The sequence below is a fragment of the Rhineura floridana genome, chromosome 17 (genome assembly GCF_030035675.1).
Source record: "Rhineura floridana isolate rRhiFlo1 chromosome 17, rRhiFlo1.hap2, whole genome shotgun sequence".
NCBI classification, from domain to species: domain Eukaryota; kingdom Metazoa; phylum Chordata; class Lepidosauria; order Squamata; family Rhineuridae; genus Rhineura; species Rhineura floridana.
The window spans coordinates 19,664,466-19,687,065 of NC_084496.1; the positions used below are offsets into that span (position 1 = coordinate 19,664,466).

At 42.2% G+C, this 22,600-nt stretch overlaps 1 protein-coding gene across 3 annotated transcripts in view; it reads right to left on the reverse strand.

Annotated features, from left to right (window-relative positions):
• The window catches only part of PDGFA (platelet derived growth factor subunit A), a 145,288-nt gene that overhangs the window by 7,654 nt on the left and 115,034 nt on the right, over positions 1-22,600 (reverse strand). The gene's annotated exons all lie outside the window — the stretch shown is intronic.

The following is a 22,600-nucleotide window of genomic DNA, read 5'->3' on the forward strand; positions in this document are numbered from 1 at the left end:
CAAGACTGAGATGCTGCTAGTGGGTGGTTCTTCTGACCAGATGGTGGGTGTCCAACCTGTTCTGGATGGGGTTGCACTCCCCCTGAAGGAGCAGGTTCGTAGCTTGGGAGTTCTCCTAGAACCATCTCTGTCACTTGAGGCTCAGGCAGCCTCGGTGGCACGGAGTGCCTTCTACCACCTTTGGTTGGTGGCCCAGCTACATCCCTATCTGGACAGGGATAACCTGGCTTCAGTTGTCCATGCTCTGGTAACCTCCAAATTAGATTACTGCAATGCACTCTACGCGGGGATGCCTTTGAAGACGGTTTGGAAACTGCAGCTTGTGCAAAATGCAGCTGCCAGATTGGTAACAGGGACCAGACGGTCCGAACATATAAAACCGATTCTGGCCCGCTTGCATTGGCTGCCTGTATGTTTCCGAGCTCAATTCAAGGTGCTGGTTTTGACCTATAAAGCCTTACACGGCTTGGGACCACAGTACCTGATGGAATGCCTCTCCCGATACGAACCCACCCGTACACTACGTTCAAGATCAAAGGCCCTCCTCCGGGTGCCTACTGCAAGGGAAGCTCAGAGGGTGGCAACAAGGGAGAGGGCCTTCTCAGTGATGGCCCCCAAATTATGGAATGACTCTTGTGACGAGGTGCGCCTGGCGCCAACACTGTTACCTCTTCGGCAGCAGTTCAAGACTTTCCTCTTCTCCCAGGCATTTTAGCATGTGTTTAAATTGTTTTTATATTGTTTTAAATTTTAAAATTGTGTTTTAAATTGTTTTTAAAATATGTGTTTTAAATTATATATTTGTTTTAATGTTTTTGATTGCTGTAAACCGCCCAGAGAGCTTCGGCTATGGGGCGGTATACAAGCGCAATAAATAAATAAATAAATAAATAAATAAACACAATTAAAAAGCATTCTAAAAACTGTTAAAACATTCTAAACACATTTACAGTTAAAAACATTCTTTTATCCAATGATCTCTGGGTTGCCAGGAAATGCCTGGGTAGGCAGGAAAGCTTTCAAATTCCTCCTGAAGGTGAATAATGCCAGAGACAATAATGAGGGAGACAGACGCACCTCACCAAAGGAACTGTCACTAAAAAAGCCGTCACCAAGCTGGAGGGGTGTGTGTGATTTGCACACATAAAGTTAGTTCTACTCAGAGAAGGGCTACTGAAATTAAAGGACCTATGTTAATCCTCGACATTAATTTCAATGGGTCTACTCTGAGTAGAACTAACTTTATCGAATACAACCCCTAGAAATAAGCTTCCATATGGCCGTCCTTTAGCAATGTGAGGAATTGCACAAACTTTGTATTCATTGACTCTCCTGATGGGGCTGTGTGCTACTAAAGAATTTCCAGGGCACGGCTGAAAATGGAGACAGGCACAAGGTAAAAAGGGATACAGATTGTGAGATGATTTGCAGAAGATTGGCAAGGGTTTCTGACTCTCAACTGTTTAGCAGGTAGCAGCAACAAAAAACACCCACACACACATATATACAAAATCAGGCTGTTAGAATCTCTGATCTGTAGTGTCTCGCATATAGATTTTTATGCACAAGTAAGTTCTGTGCATGGTACAGCCTCCACTGTCAGAAGCAGCCTGCTTCTGAATACCAGTTGCTGGAAACCATAAGAGAGGAAGAGCGTTGTTGTGCTCTGGTCCTGCTCGCGGGCTTCCTACAGATATCTGGCTGGCCACTGTGAGAACAGGATACTGGACAAGATGGGCAATTGGCGTTCTAGTGTAAAACAAAGATCCGGCAAGCCTGAAGTATCCATACACCTGGTTGAAAGGCACATGATGCAGCAACCTTGCTGAAACTAAGCACGTCTGGATGTAGTCACTGCCTGGCTGAGGGACTTTGAGCTCAATCACTGAAGGCAGGCAGGATAGAAATGTAATAAAACAAATTGGCAGTAGAACAGGTGAGCTGTTCAGGAACTGAATTTAGGCCCCTACAACACTCAGCTCTCCCTGCCAGGTTGGCACAATTCGCATGATGTTTCACACAGTATGCATACAGTTGGTTTGCAGCTGATGGATCTAGTCTGAAAGAAGCCAGAATCATTTTGTGTATCTAGTTCTGTAGCAGAATAGTATTGTGAGCTCCTCACTTCCCTAAGTGGGGAGAAGTTCCAGGGACAGCACTACCTACTGGGTTCTATGCTGTTTGGTGGAGCTTTATTTTGTATACACTTGATAACAAGTTGCAGAGACATTTATCAGCAGCTGCTACAGAGGTTTGAAACACACCACAGTTCCATTGTAGCTAACTTTCTTATGACTCGTAAAAGAGTTAGAAGTGGATTCTTGACTTGTACACAATCTCTTACAACTCCTCTTCTGGGGTTGTTCTATTTCCTTTTGTTGGTTTGTTACTTGTTTTCTTTAATAAATAATATTTTTTAAAACGATAGGGTTTAGCTTCTTTTGGATGGAAGAGAAAGGTCACTGGAGACTTATGGGGGTCTTTGTAATATAATAATAATAATAATATTTAATTTGTTTGTCGCCTATCTGGCAATTAGGCACTCTAGGCGACGTACATTAAAAAAGATAAAATACAATACTATCAGATGCAATCACATTAAAACAATAGATAGAAATACTGGACAGTCATCAATACATATAAAAGCAATTAAATTAACAACATACGATAGATGACAGACTCATGACGATTTACCCATCCCAAGGACCTCAAAGGCTTGTTGGAATAGCCACGTCTTCAGGGCCTTGCGGAATACCTCTAGGGAAGGGGCATGTCGAAGATCACATGGGAGGGAGTTCCAGAGAGTGGGGGCCACCACAGAAAAGGCTTTCTCCCTAGTACCCACCAACCTAGCTGTTTTGGTTGGCGGGATTGAGAGAAGGCCTTGTGTGGCTGATCTAGTTGGGCAGCATAATTGGTGGCGGTGGAGGCGCTCTTTCAGGTAAGCTGGGCCGAAACCGTACAGGGTTTTAAAGGTTAAAACCAACACCTTGAATCGGGCCTGGAAAACAACCGGCAGCCAGTGTAGATCAGATAATACTGGCGTGATGTGGTCCCGTCGGCGGCTGTTGGTAAGTAAGCCTGCCGCCGCATTCTGTATAAGTTGTAATTTCCGGGTAGTTTTCAAGGGTAACCCCACGTAGAGCGCATTACAGTAGTCCAATCGAGAGGTGACCAGGGCATGCACCACGAGCGGGAGCTGTTGAACAGGGAGGTAGGGTTGCAGCCTACATATAAGGTGTAATTGATACCAAGCTGCCCGGCTCACAGCCGAAATCTGAGCCTCCATGGACAGCTTGGAATCAAGAACAACCCCGAGGCTGCGGACCTGGTCCTGTAGGGGCAACTTCACCCCACCAAACACCAGGTCAACATCTCCTAACCCTCCCTTGTCTCCCACAAGTAGTACCTCGGTCTTATCAGGGTTCAACTTCAGCCTGTTCCTGCCCATCCATCCACTCACGGATTCCAGGCACTTGGACATGGTCTCCACAGCCCTCTCCGGTGAAGATTTAAATGAGAGATAGAGCTGAGTGTCATCCGCATATTGGTGACACTGCAGCCCAAATCTCCTGATGATCTCTCCCAACGGCTTTACATAGATGTTAAATAGCATCTTGCAAGGATGCATTAACCATTGCCTTGATCCCCTCACCCAATCTCTCTTTGCAGCTCATAAGGAGCCACGATGGGCAAGGATCATTTAGACAGGTGGTAGGCCTTACAGATGAGAGCACCTTGTCCACATCCTCAGCAGGAAGAGGCCGAAATCGATCCCATTTGAGCGGTTTGCAACTGGTTAACTCTAGCTCACTCACTGTATCCACGGCGCACGGAATCGAGCTCCTCAGGTGTTCGATTTTATCAGCAAAGTGCTTTGCCAATTTGCCACAGGAGGCCTTAGACTGTTCCAAGGGTTCCAGAGCAACTGGACCGACCAGGCTTCAGACCACCTGGAACAACCTCCTGGGACAGCACTCAGCTGATGCAATAGAGGCAGCAAAGAATTCCCTCTTTGCTGCCCTTACCGCCACTTGGTAGGCAGCTATTGCTGCTCTAACCTGTGTCCGAGCATCTTCGGAGCGCGACTTTCGCCACCGGCGCTCTAGTCGTCTCACCTCCTGTCTCAAAGTACGCAACCGTGGTGTGTACCATGGTGCTACTTGAGTTCTGTTCAGGGGGAGAGGACGTTTCGGAGCCACTTGGTCTAACGCCCCGGCGATCCTCTCATTCCACTCCGTCACCAGGGCTTCAACCGGGCGACCTTCAGCAGGTTCCAATTCCCCAAGCGTCGTCAGGAAACCATCTGGATCCATCAGGCGCCTGGGGCGGACCATTCTAATAGGAGCTTTACCCCTGCGAAGGGCATGCGGCATTGAGAGATCCATCTTTACCAGATAGTGGTCTGACCATGACACAGGGATAAAAGAATTTGCCCCTAACTTCAGCCCACTACCCTCCCCCCTGGGACAAATACAAGGTCAAGAGTATGACCGGCTACATGGGTGGGCTCAGTATTACTAAGGCGCAGTTCCCAGGAAGCCATGGTTTCCAGGAAATCCCGAGGAGCTCCAGTGAGAGTGGTCTCAGCGTGTATGTTAAAGTCACCCAGAACTAACAGCTCTGGGGACAACATTCGCACATCTGAGATCACCTCGAGCACCTTGGCCAGGGAGTCTGCCGTGCAGCGGGGCGGGCGGTACACGAGCAGGATCCCTAAACTGCCCTTCGAGCCCAACCTCCAGTACATACAATCAACAAAGCTAGTCCCACGAAGGGGAGGTCTGGCAAAGAGCAACGACTCTCGATAAATAACTGCCACTCCCCCTCCCCGCCTTCCGACCCTCGGCTGCTGTGCGTAACGGAAGCCTGGTGGACACATAGCCTCAAGAATAGAAGCTGAGGCTTCGTCCAACCAGGTCTCCGTAATACATGCCAGGTCTGCACATTCATCCAAGATCAAATCATGAATGGTAGATGGTTTTTTGTACTACAGACCTGGCATTATACATCAGCAGTCGAAGGTCAGTAGGAATCCTGCGTCCCCCAGCTTCCTTCTGGTTCTGCACAGACCTGGAACAAGGGATGGATATTATATATCTATCCCTTACTTCTCTCCGTTGACATGGTCTGCCCCCAGCACCATTCCAGCGCCTGCCGCCCAATCTTGTTATACTTTGGCCCCCAACCCCTCCCTCCTCTTCCCTCCCTGATTTACACATGCCCCTATCTCCTCCGCAATCAATCAGCAAGCCCAGATGAAGAGGTCAAAAGATGTTGTAAAAGATATTAAGGGGTGGGTAATCAGGTCCAGTACACAACCCTAAGGTTAGTCAATCCTTCCAATCATGCGACTGCATATGCATACACAATCATTCAATACATTCGTACCACAAAACAACCAATCATACAACATTCACACCACACTAATCCATACACACAAGCACATAACACAACCAACATTAAAATTAGTCCTCTTCCAACATATAATGGCACAACAACACTTCAATAGCAGCAGCAGGCGGCACCACGCCCACACGAGCAGCACCGCACCCGGGCACTCCACTGGCGGCAGGACTGGCATGCAAGCAGGCAAACGACAGGACAGCGGCGATGGCAAGATCACAGCGATGGTAGCCGAACAACAGCACAGCTCACAGCAGCAGCCGTCCACATCCACATGCGAGCGACAAGCGAACGACGTCAACGATGCACGGCCGAAGGACGATCCTCCAGATGACAACGGCAGCATCCACACGCAACAGGCAGGAGGCAGCGAACGGCAGCAGCACAAGGCCACAAAATGGTGCCCCAGCAGCGGCCGCAACACAGCCCGCAACAACAGCCGCGGACAGCGGCGACAGCAGCGATGCACGCCGAAGGAGGCACGAGCCGCAACAATGGAGACCCAAGTGGCGCCCAGCCTGAACGCGAGCACGCGGCAAGATGAAAACAAAAGGCCGCAGCGGCACCGCGAACGTCCCCTCCAAACAAAACTACCGTCCCAGCAGAAAGCACGAGACACAGCAGCAACACAGAACAGAACAGCAGCAGAAGAAAGCACGGCCAAGAAGGGCGGCTCTCACCCGACCCCACAGCACCGAGGGAGTATCTCTCACCCGACCTCCACAGCACCTGGCTTGGCAACGGATGGTAAGTAAGCTTCTGTCTGCATCGTTCTTGTGCTATTCACAGGCTACAATCTTCCACTCTCCGCAAGAATATTTAAATAGGCTTAACAGTTAAGCATGCTTAATTGTATGCTGGATTGCAGCTTTGGTTGATAACTGTTTGCCATCTACTTCTGGTCGCTTGCATACACAGTGAAATTTGCCACCAAAATCTATATACAGTAATGATTGTTTTATCTGCAAATGTATATACAAGCCAAGCATGAGACACTCCTATTGCAGGTGTAAGATCCCCTAGAGTAGGGGTTCCCAAACAGAAGCCCACAAACTTTATTCAGTTGGTCCCTGGTGCATCTGCATTTGTGGTTAAAGACAGGAGACAGCACCTCCATTGCATTAAATATGAATATATTTAATATAGATTAATATAGTCCTGCAATATAGTTTACATCATCAAGTGCAAAAGACCAGGATGTCATATCCACTAGGTAGGAAAGACCACAAGAGCACACGCTTCAGGAACCACAAGTCGGCAATCTTGACAAAAAAAGTGGAGCAACCAGTTGCAAAGCATTTTAACATCGAGGGTCACAGCCTGTTGAACTTTTCCATAACAGCGATAGAGATCCTAACAGATCCAGCAGCATTAATAGGGAGAACTTTTGGATACACTCTCTGAACACATTGGCACCACATGGCCTGAACCTGGAGGACAATACCAGCATCACTTAGCTTCTGCAAATGATGCCCCTCTGAGCATTCCATCCTCAAAGCTCTATAACTGCCACCTTGGTAACAGCATTTCTACGTTAGCAGCTGATGAAGGCGGAAGCCGAAACGTTTTGTTAATACGATAAAATCCTCTGTTTGGTTAATCACAATTATGTTCATATATTATACAGCCACGAGAGTGGCTGTATACTATAGTCAGTAGGGATTTTTCGAGTTCTACCATGTTAAATGAAAATACCACTCCCACCCCTTTCTGGTGCTTTGTATAGTCCCAATTCAAAACAAAAACTTACAAGTCTTATACTGTTGGATTCAGAATCGCTTGCTCTACAACTCTGGAAGTTTTCTTGGTGATACACAACCCCCCCCCCCCACGGATAATCCACAGATTAAAGTGAAAAACGGGAGGGAAAAAAACTAGAAGCCGTTTGGACTTTTTTTTGAGAAACTGACATAATCTGTTGAAATTCATTAAAAATCAGAGATGACTGTAAGGTATCCCTAATCAAATCCCTGAGCTTGCCCCATACACAGTACTTCATCTGTAGTAGGTTTAAATTTAAAAAACACCATGGTTTATTTTTAATTAATTTATTAAAAAATGCCTTATAGTGGGTTATAACGTACCACATGTGCAGAACAAAGAGTTATTTGTTTCACTCTCTCTCCCCCTCCCCTTCCAGTTACTTGGAGGAAGCAGGGGAAGTCTGCTCCTGTGATTGGTGGGCAACAGACGTGACTCACACCGGCCTTCTGCTGAGCTTGCTCTGTGTGAGGAAGCACGTGAGAGAGAGAGAGAAAATGGCCCATGGAGGGAGAAAGCAGCAGCAGAATGGAGGTGAGTGGGAAAGAGTCAAAAAATGGGGGGGGGAGCTTTCTTTCTGTTCTTCTCCAGTCCTGTTTTAAAGCAATTAGGCAGGGCTTACTTAGGCATTACAGTTTTTTTTATCATGTAGGAAACTAATACTGATTTGTTTAAATACTGATTTTTTGCAATGACCAACTGGTTTGACAATAGACTATTATATGGGCTGTATGTATTTATACATCTGCAGTGTGTGTGTATGGAGTCTTTCCAACAACCCTGTGATAGTGTTGGTGATTGGAAACCAAGGCAACTCACAAAAAGGAATATATCCCTTTAAAATCCAATAACCATAAAGCAAGAATAAACAGTTGGAAAACAGCCTAAAGAGGCATGATTCTGAATTTTGGGTTGGGTGAATGAAGTTTATTTAATATTTGATTTATATCCTGCCCTTCCTCCCAGTAGGAGCCCAGGACGGGAAACAAAAGTACTAAAAGCACTTTAAAACATCATAAAAAACAGACTTTAAAATCTATTAAAACATCTTTGAAAACATTTTTTAAAAGCTTTAAAAAAACATTTTTTAAAAAAAGAAAAGGCTTAAAACATATTAAAAAGCAATTCCAACACAGACTCAGACTGGGATAAGGTCCTTATCACTTGAGGCTGTAGTTCTCTGCACACTTCCCAGTTTAGTAAGCCCCATTGAATACATTGGGACTTGCTTCTGAGTAAACAAACATTGGATTGCACTATAAATATCTTTACGGATTCTGTAATTCATAAACATATTTGATAGTCATGTTTATATAAATATTCATTCATATTGTGTCCCGATAAGTATTTGACTTCACACTATGGTTGTAGATGATTTTTCCCTCTACATTTTAAGCGTGCCCTTCTTCCTTGGGGTGGTCATGGTACTCTGTTGTTTTCATCCTGAGGGGAGGATAGGCTGAGAGATGGTGAGTAGCACATGGTCACCCAGTACACTTTATAGCTCATTTCCATTTTGAAGAATTAATTAGAACAATTTACATGCAGGCAAAGTTGATTAAGTAGATCAACACATTTAAAGCACATCCAACTCACATTTAAAGCACATGACTAAAAGAATCCTGGGAAGTGTAGTTTCCCCCTCACAGTTATAGTTCTCACCACCCTTAACAAATGAAAATTCCCCATGATTCTGTGGTGGGATTCACGTGCTTCAAATGGGTGTTGAATGTGCTATAAATAAATGATGTGGATCTGCCCTAGGTATGATGTGCATTCAAGAGTGAATTGCAAAGAAAATTTTAAAAAGATACTTTTTTAAACGGGGAGGGTTGTAGCTCATCGGTAGGGCATATGCTTTGCATACAAGGTCCGAAATTCAATTCCTGGAAAAGACTATCACCTGGAATCCTGGAGAGCCAATGCTAGTCCATGTCATGAGTACTGAGTTAGATGGTACGAAATGGCCTGAGTCAGTATAAGGCAGATTCCTTGGTTCTTAAAAGTGGGAACAGACTCAAGGGCCACAGTGACTCCAACATTTATTGATGTATTTTTATTTACAACATGTATAATACCACTTTATTGTAAAAAAATCTCAAAGCGGTTTACAGAAAGAATTAAAACAAAATTATTGGCAAAAGCGTTAAGGACAGATATTTTAAAAAGTTCAAAATAATAAAACCAACGATGAGTTAAAAACAGATTTAAAAACACAATAGCTTCTACATGGCTGGAGAGGCTTGCCTCAAGAAAACTGATTTTAGGGACTTCCGGGAAGGGTGACTTCGCCTGTGCCTGCCTTTGAGACGAGCTCTCGTCTCAGAGGAAGCTTTTTCAGTTTTAAAATCAGTCAGAACGTTTTTTTTGACTGGTAAAGACTTTCTCCCGGGCAGGGAGAAACGTAGAGATTAACCACAAAAGCCTGTGTTTGTTGGGAGGACTGGATTTCATTAGTTTATGAGAGAAGGTTCAGCCAGCAGTGCCGGACGGACTTCCAAACAAGCTCTAACTGATTAAGCGACACGTTTATCTTTTCTTTAAAGGAAAACGGATTTTAACAGGCAAGCATCCTTCTTTCTATTTTTATCATCTGGTTTAAATTGTTGCAGCAAAAAGAGATTTGTCAATGAATCAGCTATAAAGAATCCCTGGGTGAGTTATAACTCTTCTCTTTCATTCACGAAATTAAGGAGGAAAGAAATTGAAAAAGCTTATCTTTGTTATTATTGCAAAAAGCTGGCCTGGAATTGTGCATTTTAAAGATACAAACGGATGAGGGATTTCTATTCCGAGGAGAAAAAAAATAAATAAATCTGATTTATGAACTTTGGAGTATTATATGTCTGGGACTATTTTTTTTGGTCTATTTCATTTTGACGAATCTGCTTGTTCACAATGCCACTAACTGTTTTGATGCTGTGAACTAAATTTGTTTTGCATTCCTGAACATATAAGAGATAAGGCAGGCTGTGCTGTCTACACTGTGATGTCATCAGGCTTGGAATATTAATCCAATTGTTGCTGGAATAAGAAGTGGGTTTTTTTTTCTTTGTGGTTTTAAGAATGGCAATCAAGAAAGTGGCTGAGATCCTGGAAGTAATTATGTTTCAGAAAATAATGGATGAGATTGAGATAACGAAACAAACCCTGAGACAGGGTAGACAGGAGATGAAAATTGAATTTGGCAAAATGAAGCAGGAGCTTAAAGAAATAGGGGATCTTGTGAGAGAGGAGGTTGATGAGATCAGAGATACAATTCGACAAGCATTAGAAGATGAAAAAAGAAAAATTAAAGGGAAGATGCAAGCCCTGGAGATTGGAACAAATGTGGAACTGGAAAAAGACTTGGAGTTTATGGATATTAGAGATAAAATTTACTGTTTGGAATTCAACGTTGTCTCTGAAGAAATTAATGAAGATATTAGAGATAAAGTTATCAATATCTTGGATAAATTTCTGGACTGGAATGATGTGATGGAGCTTGACATAGAAAAAATCTATGGAATTAATTACAGATATGTGACAATGGAAAAACTCTCAAGAGATGTGCCAGTGCATTTTGTAAAAAAGAACAGAGATATGACTTTACAACAATATTTCAGCAACACATTCAGAATTGATGGCAAGGAAATATTTCTGATAAAGGAAATTCCCATCAGACTCTTATTATATGACTATGGCTATGACAGCAAGATTATTATGGGATATTGATAATGGAAGTATGGCTACTGAAATTACTGGACTTAACAGGATTATTGAAGATGGAATTAACATTGATAATGGAAGAATGGCTATTGAAATTATTGGACCAAACAGATTTGATGAGATGGATTAATCGACATGTTTATTTGGAGAAAAATTGATAGATATATTTCTCAAGGAATTGAAACCTCTCTTTGACTTGTTGTGGAAAGAATAAAGTAATGTTTATGAGATTTGATGATTAATTAAGATAACTATTGGAGGAAAGTGATTTTGTAATATAATTTAAGAGACAGGTTTGTTATATATTGTAGACCTATAACTGATCTGCGACAAATCGGAAGTCAACATTTTATTTTATTGTTTAATTATTTTTGTTTTGTTTTGTTTTTGAAAATTTGAATAAAAATTAATGATAAAAAAAACTGATTTTAGCAGGTGCTGAAAAGAGGCGTCTGCCTAATGTCAATAGGCAAGGAGTTCCAAAGTGTAGGTGCTGCCACACAAAAGGACTGATTTCTTACAAGAGCAGAACAAGTACTATGTGGCACCCATAACACGGAAAGCACAGCTTGAACTTGGCCTGGTAGCAAATCAGCAACCAATGCCGATTTCAGAGCAGAGGTGTAATGTGCTGATAGGATCTCACTCATGTCAGCAATCGTGCTGCAGCATTCTGCGTTAACTGAAGTCCCCAGGTCAGGTTGTGCTGCATGGGGATTTCTGTGACCTTGGCTGACTGGCTGCTAGGATTTTTTTAGTTTGGGTTTTTGGTTATGAATCCTGACTGGTTGTGGGATGCTGAGTTTTCTGCCTTACTCATAGGAATCTTGTTATGGTTGGTATGGTATTACATTTAGGAAAGTGTTGTTTTTTCTATTTGCATTTCACTTATCTTTAACCTCACTCTGTTACAGCCACAGAAGCAACAGCAGTGGTTCCATGTGCTCAGGGCAACCCCCTTAAACCCACTGGTGATGCACCTTGTTGGTTGCATGACAGTTTGCCCAATAGTGGTAAAAGAGAATTCACATATTTGGAGTGTGGCTGCAACTGTTGTTCCCAAGCTGCTGCCTATGAAAGTAGACCAAACCATGTGTGTTTTCTCTCTGTCCATTATTGCTCACTGGAATTGCGTTGGCTGTCAAAGTGAGTTTATAGCAGCCCACAGGGTAGACAGAAAAGGTAGAGAATCTTCTTACTCTTACTCATTTCTCAGACCTCTTTCTGAAGGGTCAAATCTGTTAAGAAGTTTGGAGCAGCCATGTTAAAAGATATGGGCAGGGCACTGCAGGCAGGGGGTTGCCAACCCTGTTTGGATATGGATGTCTTTGCAGAGGATCCATAGTCAAGGTTTACCAACATCACAATCCACACTATATCTACTCAGAAGTAAGTCTTGTTGAGTTCTATGGCGCTTAGTCCATTAGTAAGTGTGTTTAGAATTGTTGCCTTCAGGGACACCCATCTTTACTCCTGAGTGTTCCCATCTAACATCTCCACAACACTAGGCTCCTTTCTTCCTACAATGGCCTTCTGGTGACTGGCCTGGGGGCACTTAAACCCTTCTTGCTGAAAGCAAATGGGCTAGATTAAATGTTCCCTACCCGGGCTTCATATTTTAGCTAAAATTTCTATCTTAATTTCCAACCAGAAAAATGTTTTTTTCATTGTATGCTCTAAACAACTGTGATTGATGCTTAATGTATCATGCTTAATGACAGCACTAGGGCCCATCCCTCTGACATCACTCAGGAGTACCTCCTCTGGCCCGCCCCTGAACTTTCAGGGTTTGGGATGCTTCTGACCTGGCAACCCTCATTCCCTCCTTCCATTGTTCTTAGCCAGAGCTTGGAAAAGTTACTTTAAACTACAACTCCCATCAGTCCCAGCCAGCATGGCCACTGGACTGGGCTGATGGGAGTTGTAGTTCAAAAAAGTAACTTTTCCAAGCTCTGTTCTTAGCCAATGAGAGACACCACAGTTGTCCTGGAAAAATGAAGAATTTTAGTCTGCTTGCGCTGCATCTGCAGAATCTAGCAGGTTAGAAAACTGCACATGCCCACTTGATCAACACATGCAGCTGCTGCACCCCTTACCCATACACTTTCTGGTTGCGTCAGCAAGGAGAAGCAGCTTTCATCTCAGTTGCCTGTTTCTCAGGATATGTCTCTTAAGTGGTGAATGCAATGGGAGGGTCTGCCTGTCATCATGGAATAAAAGGGTTTGATTCCACTAAACACTCCCTCCCCTGAACAGATACAAGATATAAAAGCAAACCTCTCTGTAGAAAAGGCAGTGATACTAGCATTTGCATTTTTCAGCCCTGTACCCACCTTGTTAAATGGTGCTTACTCCTAAGTAAAGTTGCATTGGAATGCAGCCTCACTCACCCTGTTGCCTGACAGAGCCTCTGTTCAGCAATTCAAAAAAGGCTAGAAAGTAATTTTTTTATACATACCCTTCTTCAAAATGACTCGCAGGCATCTCTCCACCAAAGATCACCCTACTTCCATCTCCCCAGGGATGGATATGTGTGTGTGTGTGTGTGCACGTATACCTACACGCATGTATATATATACATACACACAGAGGCGCTCTCTCCATGCATATGTTCAATGCAGTGGGGGGTGTAACCTTCCCCCCCTTAAGGAATGGAACAGCTACCCTGTCTAATGCTACCACAGCTTGCCAGGTCTCTAGAATTCACTGCATTTTTATTTTCCTTTTTTTAAAAAGAGGTGCCATCACCCAGGTCTCCATCATGTTCCAGCCTTTATCATAGAAGGTTCCATTTCCCCTCTCTCTCATCGGATATGTGAGAATTGGTGTACTAAAGACACTTCTTACATGCTCAGACATGCTCCCTTTAGATAAGATGATTGACAGAACTGATAATATTGAAATCTTGCTTTGTATCTGCGTTAAAAGTTGTATGATTTTTATAGTGCTGCATTGACTTGCTTTATGTTTGTTGTTTTTATTGTTTTTACATTGATTGTGCATTTTTATTGTTTTTATGTTTGTAAGCTGCCCTGAACTCCGTTTTTAACAGTGGAAAGGCAGGATATAAATCCTCTTAATAAATAAATAAATATTCCATAATAGGTATTTAAGGTTGAAAATGAAGAATTTTTTAAAATCTTCAAATCCTCCCCCAGTTTTTGGTGGTAATTGTTAGGCACAAAACAAAACTGGACAATGCAACTTTTAATATGATTAATTTGCCTAATCAGGACATTATTCGCATACTATGCAAATTATGCAACTAATTTATAATTTGCATAATATGCAAATCAGCCTGCCCGGATTTGTGGAATTGGAATATGGCAGCCCTACATGTGACTCACACTGGCCTTCTGGTCAGCGTTGCTCTTCCCTCGTATGTAAGGAAGCACGAGGGAGGAAATGGACAGCCAGACAGTTAGGAGAGAGAGAAAGAGAGAAATGGATGGTGGAGGGAGAAAGGCACAGGGCAAGGATGATGGAGAAGGCAGCAGCAGAATGGAGATGAGTGACGGTGATGTGTGTGTGTGTGTGTTCCCACCCCCGCTGTCTCCCGCAGCCTGCTCTTTCTGCTGGCTCAATCGCCCTGCCACCCCCCACCCCCTATCCTTAAATGGGTTTATAAATGACAAAAGCTCAAATACTTTTTGTTTGCAGTGTGTGTGGCTGTTTGACCTGTGCTCATAACATTGTTGTAGTTATTTTGAGATTGTATGAGACTCTTTGTTTGTAACACTTTAATCCTGAATTTAGCTCTTAGATCTTAAATCTCTCTCTCTCACACACACACACACACACATCATTAGTATATGCATAGTGTAGCAGTGGGGAGGGGTGGATATAGTGCTGGAGAATGCATAGGTTGGGTTAGGTTTTATTATTATTGTTGAGAGTTTTAATGTATTTGTATGTTTTTATTTTGTACGTCGCCCAGAGTGGCTGGACAGCCAGCCAGATGGGCGACTAATAAATTTAATAAACAAAGAGGTTACAGCAGCCAAGTTACAGCAGCCCTGCAAAGTAGCCTAGTATGGCTGCACAGATATGGGGGGGCTGGGAGGGAGTTGTGTATGACAACCCTGAAGTGTAGTCCAGTGTTGTTCAGTCTCTTGGGTTTGGTTTTTCTTTTTTGAAAAGAACTTTTAAATTGACTGTAGCAGCAGATTTATTTCTTTATTAAATTTATTTCCCACCATTCCTCCTAGAAGGAGCCCAGGGGAGCAATGGGTGGAGGGATCATTGCTTTCCCACTCATGGGAGAAAAGTAGAGGCTTCTTGTGTTTGGAATGATGCTGGTGGTATAAATCCTCAAATGGGATTATAAATGACAAACGCTCAAATGCTTTTTGTTTGAAGTGTGTGTGGCTGTTCGACCTGTGCTCAGAACATTGCTGTTATTTTGCGATTTAATGCGACTCTGTTTTCAACACTTTAATCTTGAATTTAGCTCTTGGTTGTTTAATCTTAAATCTCTTTCACTCACTCACTATCTGAAATTAGTCCTGTGTTGAAGCCCCCATCTGAAATTAGTGCTGTGTTGGCGACTACTTTCCACTTTTGTGAAAGCCTTTGCTGTATAGGGAAGAGGCATTTTCCTTTTCATCTTTTGCAGAGAACAGATGGTCTTCATCAAACATTTGCAGGGGCATCAAACATTTGCAGTTAGTGTAATACCATATTACACTAATAAGGTGGCCAAGTGGTTTTTCTGTTTGTGACCAGTAGTGCAGTAGCAAATTAAAAAGTGCAGGGTCTCTTAATGATAGTCACAGCCATGCCCCTCCTTTTCTTCCTGCTGGGTTGAGAATAAGATCCTTTTTAATGCCTTCTCCTATAACAAGATGTCCCTAGCTCAGTACTGACTGACAAGGTTTCAGATAAGGATCTCTCCCAGCCCTAACTGGAGATGCTGGGTATTGAATGTAGGGACTTTTGCATGCAAAGCATGTTCTGTGCCACTAAGCCATGTCCCTCTTGTAAAAGTAAAGGCATTCTGGATGGTAATATAACATTTAAAATACACTGCTGAACTATTTCTGTTACTGCTGGTGCTAACTTGGACAGGATCCCATCTCTTACCTCCCGGATTAAAAAGCAGGGAAATTCACTAATAGGCAAAAAACCTTGCGGTTTAAGAATGTACCTATAGCCAACAGCTATTTCTATCAAACTTTAAAAAGCAGGGAAATTGGGCAGCTATGGTGAATCCACCAGGGGAGCAGGAGACCTGAACTCCTCTCTGAGATATTGGACTGCCCTACAAATTGGTCAAAATGCAAACACCATTTGGGTTGGTCTTTCACAGTCCAATCCACTTCCTGTGTAACTTGGAAGAATTTGGTAACATGTGCCTCTGAGCATATGGTGAGTGGTGGCAACACCTGCAATCAGCCCAAATAATAGAAAGAAGACACGTGCTGTGCTAATCTTGTTTTAGCAGGGAGGAAGCAACATTATTAAAACAGTTGATATAGTTCAGATGGTCACTTTGAATATGTCTGATTTCCTTTGCAATTTTAGTGAAGTTTCCTATAGGAAATCATTTTCTTTTGTTTCTATTTCTGTGAATATGTGAAGTACAGCAACACTTTGCAAAATGTACACTAAAAAAACTCCAAACATAATAATGGCACTGACTTCTGCAAAATAGTCTCCAGTGGACCTCAGGAGTGTGTCAATTTGCACAAGATAAAACAGTGGGAGGTGAAATATATTCTAACAAAATGCTAGGTGTGCTCTATGTTTTTAATTGACCATGCCCACCTTGCCTTAAATGAAGTGGTTTAAACATAGCAGGCTGAAAACATGCATACTCTTTTTCCCAACAGCTAGAGTCATTGCTGAAGTAGCAACATATTGGAATCAGTCTGATTTTACATCAAACTACAGTTTCAGATTCCACTGTTAATGCACCCAAAATAGAAATAGAACATAACCTCCAATTTGAAATACAAAAGGCTGTCTTCACCATCATATGACACTGACTACAAAAAAGGCTTTCAAATTAATAAAAATAAATTTGACACAGATTTCTGGGAATTATAATGAGGAAAATAAAATGTTCTAGTTTAGATTCTCTGTACAAACAGTAGTAACACAGAAAAGAAGCAAAGTAAGAAGAACACCAACAAACATACAAAAATATAATTATCTTTGGACAAGGCAGGTGTTGCCACCACTCACCATATGCTCAGAGGCATGTTACCAAATTCTTCCAAGTTACACAGGAAGTGGATTGGACTGTGAAAGACCAACCCAAATGGTGTTTGCATTTTGACAGCTTTGTAGGGCAGTCCAATATCTCAGAGAGGAGTTCAGGTCTCCTGCTCCCCTGGTGCATTCACTATAGCTGCCCAATTTCCCTGCTTTTTAAAGTTTGATAGAAATAGCTGTTGGCTATAGGTACATTCTTAAACCGCAAGGTTTTTTGCCTATTAGTGAATATATATGAACAAAATTGTGATTAACCAAACAGAGGTTTTTATTATATTAACAAAACATTTCAGCTTCCGCCTTCATCAGCTGCCAACATACAAATGCTGTTACCAAGGTGGCAGTTATAGAGCTTTGAGGATGGAATGCTCAGAGGGGCTTCCTTTGCAGAAGCTAAGTAGTGGTGGTACTGTCCTCCAGGTTCAGGCCATGTGGTGCCAATGTGTCCAGAGAGTAAATCCAAAAGTTCTCCCTTTTGGTCAATGCTGCTGGATCTGCTGGCATCTCTATTGCTGTAATGGAAAAGTCCAACAGGCTGTGACCCTCGACGTTAAAATGCTTTGCAACTGGTTGCTCCACTTTTTTTGTCAAAATTGCCAACTTGTGGTTCCTGAAGCGCGTGCGTAGGTCAGTTGTGGTCTTTACTACATATTGGATATGACATCCTGGTCTTTTGCACTCGATGATGTAAACTATATTGCAGGGCCTGCAGGTGATGTTCTGTTTGATGTAATATGTCCTGCCTGTCCTAGTGCTTGTAAAAGTGGCTGTCTCCCTGAGGTACACACAGGTGATACAGTGTTTGGAGTGACAAGGATGAGACCCTGGATTGGTGATAGGTGGCTTAAGCACAGCTCTCACCAACAGTCTGCGCAAATTAGGAGGTTGGCGAAATGCGGTAACAGGAGGCCTGCTGATGGCTCTGGTAAGATGTTTAGAGTTAGCCAGCAATGGGTAGCTCTCCTTGATTGCTCGGTGATAGTTAGGAGATGCTGGATGGAAATCTACCACAAATGGAATCCGTTGCTCTCTGCTCTTTGACACCTCAGTATGATGGAGGAGGTTTTCTCTGGACAGAATGGAGGCTCGGTGGATGTTGCAATTCATAATATGTGGAGAATATCCTCTTCGAAGAAGGTGTTCTTTAAGTTCATTGATCCTTCTCTGGTATTTATCTTCACTGTTGCAAATAAGTTTGATTCTCAGAGCTAAGCTATACACAATGTTCTTCTTTATATGCCTAGGATGGCAGGATTTCCAGTTTAAATAGGTGTGGGCATCAGTGGGTTTGCTGTAGAGATCAGTGGCTATTTTGTTGTTTTCAATGGTAAGAAGGACATCCAGAAAAGGGATGTGCGGATTGTCATTTGTACTATTAAATGTAAACTTAATAGAGGGATGGATAGAGTTGATGTAATTTTTAAATTGTTCCAAACTCTCTTTACCATTCGTCCAGACCATAAAGATGTCGTCAGTGTATCACCACCATATAAGTGGTTTGTTGATGGCCTTTTTGAGGATCTCCTGTTCAAGTTTACCCATAAAGAGATTTGCATATGATGGAGCCATGCGAGTCCCCATAGCTGTGCCTTGTAGTTGCAGGTAGTGTTCTCCATTGAATGTAAAGTTGTTACAAGTCAGGACTAGCGTAGCTAAAGTTGTGAGAACCTCTGTTGGAGGACTGTTCATATCTCTGGTGTTAAGGAACTCATTTAAAGCCTGAATCCCATCATTATGTGGTATATTGGTGTAAAGAGATGTGACATCTAAAGTAGCTAGTATAGTATTGTTGTGGAATTGATACTGCTTGTTTAAAGACTCAATTTTAAGCAAGAAGTCCTTGGTGTCTTTGATACACGATGGGAGGTTTTGCACCATGTTTTGTAAATTTAAGTCAATGTACAAAGAAATCCTTTCAGTAGCTGTGCTGTTACCTGAGACAATTGGGCGACCAGGATTGTTGGCTTTGTGGATTTTAGGCAGCATGTAAAACCTTCCAGGGGTGAAATTTGGATTAACAAGGAGATCAGCAGTTTCCTCTTTAAGAAGTTTCCTTCTTGTAAGGTTTTGTATAGATGTAATGATACAAGTATTGAGATCTGTGGTGATGTCTGTCAAGAAATCTATACGTTGTTTCATCCTTTAGTTGTCTTTGACCTTCTGCTGTATAATCTGTAGTGTTAAGTACCACAACAGCACCACCCTTATCCACAGGCTTGATGACAATATCCCTTCTCATCTGAAGGTTCCTTAGGGCTATTCTTTCTTCTTTTGAAAGGTTGTCGTGAGTAGGAGTTGGTGTGTGGTTGTTGATGACTCTGTTTATTGATAAGAGAAAGGTTTCTAGGACTGGATTCCTGTTAATGTTCGGTGTCCAAGTTTTAGGTGGCAGAAACTGTAGCAGAGGATCTCTATTGTAGAGGTCTATGTTGTTCTTAGAGTCATCATAAAAAAATTCAGCCAATCTACATCTCCTTTCAAATGCTTTGATGTCACATTTCATCTGTGCTATATTGTGATCTCTAGGTGTTGGGCAGAAGTTGAGGCCTTTGGATAGAAGCCTAATTTCATTAGGTGACATTTTGCCTGCAGTGAGATCTATTATTGTTGTGGAGTCATTTCTGTAAGTTATGTCAGGTGATCTTGTTATACATGTGGAAGTTTTTGGAGTAACTCTTTTGAATCTCCTGTTTTTCTTTTTCTTGTGGTTAGCTTTTGCTCTTGTAGTACATGAAAATATTTCTTTATATATAGAACACTGTGTTATTAAATTGGATGGAATAAGAGGAAGATGATATCTTAGAATATCCCTTTTGAGTTTTTTCTTTTTGGTGGCATGGACATTGATAAACGTTGTCTGTTCTGTTTTATGGAGCAGATACAGGAGGCATTCATTGTCGCATGGTGTTAGAATGTTTCTTTGAAACATTAATTCCTGCTGTAGTGCATGTTTCAAGGTCTTGATTTTCAGAAGATTCCGCTTAACAATCGTAGAAATAAGGAATATGCTCAGCTGATGTTTCTCTATGTGCCAATTTAGACATAAAGGGTTACTTTCTGGAATAGAAATTGGTTTACAGATCTCAAGGGCTCGTGGGATAATGTTTAAGGACTTATATACTTTAAGATGCTCTATAGTAAGTTGGCATTTTGTAATCTTCTCTTGTAAAAACATTGCATACCTTGGGTGGTTGTTGTGCATGATGGAGAACTCGAATGAAGAAGACTGGATCCTCGTTGGATGCGAGTTGCTTTGGTATACAGATAAGACAGTTTTGAAAGCAACAAACAGAACTTCACTCAAGCTTGCTCTGGATCCCTATAAGGATTCCGTTAATCACCTAAAATATATGTATAAATGAAATTGTGATTACCCAAACAGAGGTTTTTATTATATTAACAAAACATTTCAGCTTCCGCCTTCATCAGCTGCCAACATACAAATGCTGTTACCAAGGTGGCAGTTATAGAGCTTTGAGGATGGAATGCTCAGAGGGGCTTCATTTGCAGAAGCTAAGTAGTGGTGGTACTGTCCTCCAGGTTCAGGCCATGTGGTGCCAATGTGGCCAGGGAGTAAATCCAAAAGTTCTCCCTTTTGGTCAATGCTGCTGGATCTGCTGGCATCTCTATTGCTGTAATGGAAAAGTCCAACAGGCTGTGACCCTCGATGTTAAAATGCTTTGCAACTGGTTGCTCCACTTTTTTTGTCAAAATTGCCGACTTGTGGTTCCTGAAGCGCGTGCGTAGATCAGTTGTGGTCTTTCCTACGTATTGGATTTGACATCCTGGTCTTTTATATATATATATATATATATATATATATATATATATATATATATATATATATATGAAATTTAATTGTTTTTATTACTTTTGTTTCTTATACTGTATTTTATTTTATTACAATTTGAATTCTACAGACGTAATTCTATGGATTCAACATATAAGAAATAAAAGCAGCAATAAACATTATTTATTTATTTATTAAATTTCTATCCTGCCCTTCCTCCCAGTAGGAGCTCGGGGTGGCAATTAAAAATCATACAGCACAGTGCAGTACAATTGCTACAACAAGCAGAAAAATAATTAAGTACTCTGCCAAGACGCTCAGCAATTTTCAAATGATCTACGGGGAAAAGAGTTTGGGAACCATTGCCCTGGAGAGGAAACTGGGCATTGATCCCCAGCAACTCCAGCTGGAAACTTTGTCTCCTAAGAACTGCTGTTAATCTGATCCAAGTCGGCCAAACATTTGCTTCAGGTACCATGCCGACAGGTGAACTGTCCATCCCAACAGGCCCTACCATAAGGATGAGTGAGGTGGCTGCAGATACTGTGGATAGTAAAAAAAGGTGAAATGTCAGAAGACAGGTTTGTGTGCCTGTTCTGCATCCCTTTAACCTAATCTGGTGTCCTAAATGGTGTGGAGGCTTCTGTCCTGCAACTGGTGTTAAATTAAGATTTGCCTACCACTCCTGTCAACTTCTTTGCATGGAATTGGGGGGGCATCTAGTCCTTTGCCTCAAGCAGCAAAATGCCTTGGGATGGCTCTCCATTCAGAAAACATCCACAGGCATTAAATAAATATTACGGGTCTTTTGTCTCATCCCAGACTCCAGTCAGGAGTCACTTTAGTTTATTTGTTCATTCATTCAAATATGAATTTGAATTGAATTGTTTGAATTGTTTCAAAGAGGTAAAAATAAAATATTGTTGGTTTCCCAGCTACCAAGTTTCAAGCAAGTCAATATTTCAGGTTCTTTTGTTGTAAGTGCTGGTGCCTTCAGTTTAGTTTTATATATATATATGCCAAGCACATTCAAACAGACACGCCTGCCAAAATACCCCAGTTGCAAAAGCAGGACATTTAAAAACAAGCAAGCCTACAAAGGAAGTTATGCTATGCAGATGTGTTATTTCTCAGTAGATATGGATAGAGAAACATTTTTCTCCCTCTCTCATAATACTAGAACTCGTGGACATTCAAAGAAGCTGAATATTGGAAGATTCAGGACAGACAAAAGGAAGTACTTCTTTACTCAGCACATAGTTAAACTATGGAATTTGCTCCCACAAGTCGCAGTAATGGCCACCAGCTTGGATGGCTTTAAAAGAAGATTAGACAAATTCATGGAGGACAGGGCTATCAATGGCTACTAGCTGTGATGGCTGTGCTCTGCCACCCTAGTCAGAGGCAGCATGCTTCTGAAAACCAGTTGCTGGAAGCCTCAGGAGGGGAGAGTGTTCTTGCACTCGGGTCCTGCTTGCGGGCTTCCCCCAGGCACCTGGTTGGCCACTGTAAGAACAGGATGCTGGACTAGATGGGCCACTGGCCTGATCCAGCAGGCTCTTCTCATGCTCTTATGAATAGTGTTTGGCCAACTGCCACTCATAAATGCTTGTCCAGTTATCTTGGATAACTTCCGGCTGATGAAAGATGCTGCCCTTCTTTTCAAGAACTATTTCACCTACTCCCTCAGCAGGAGGGATACCAAAGTATATTGCTCTG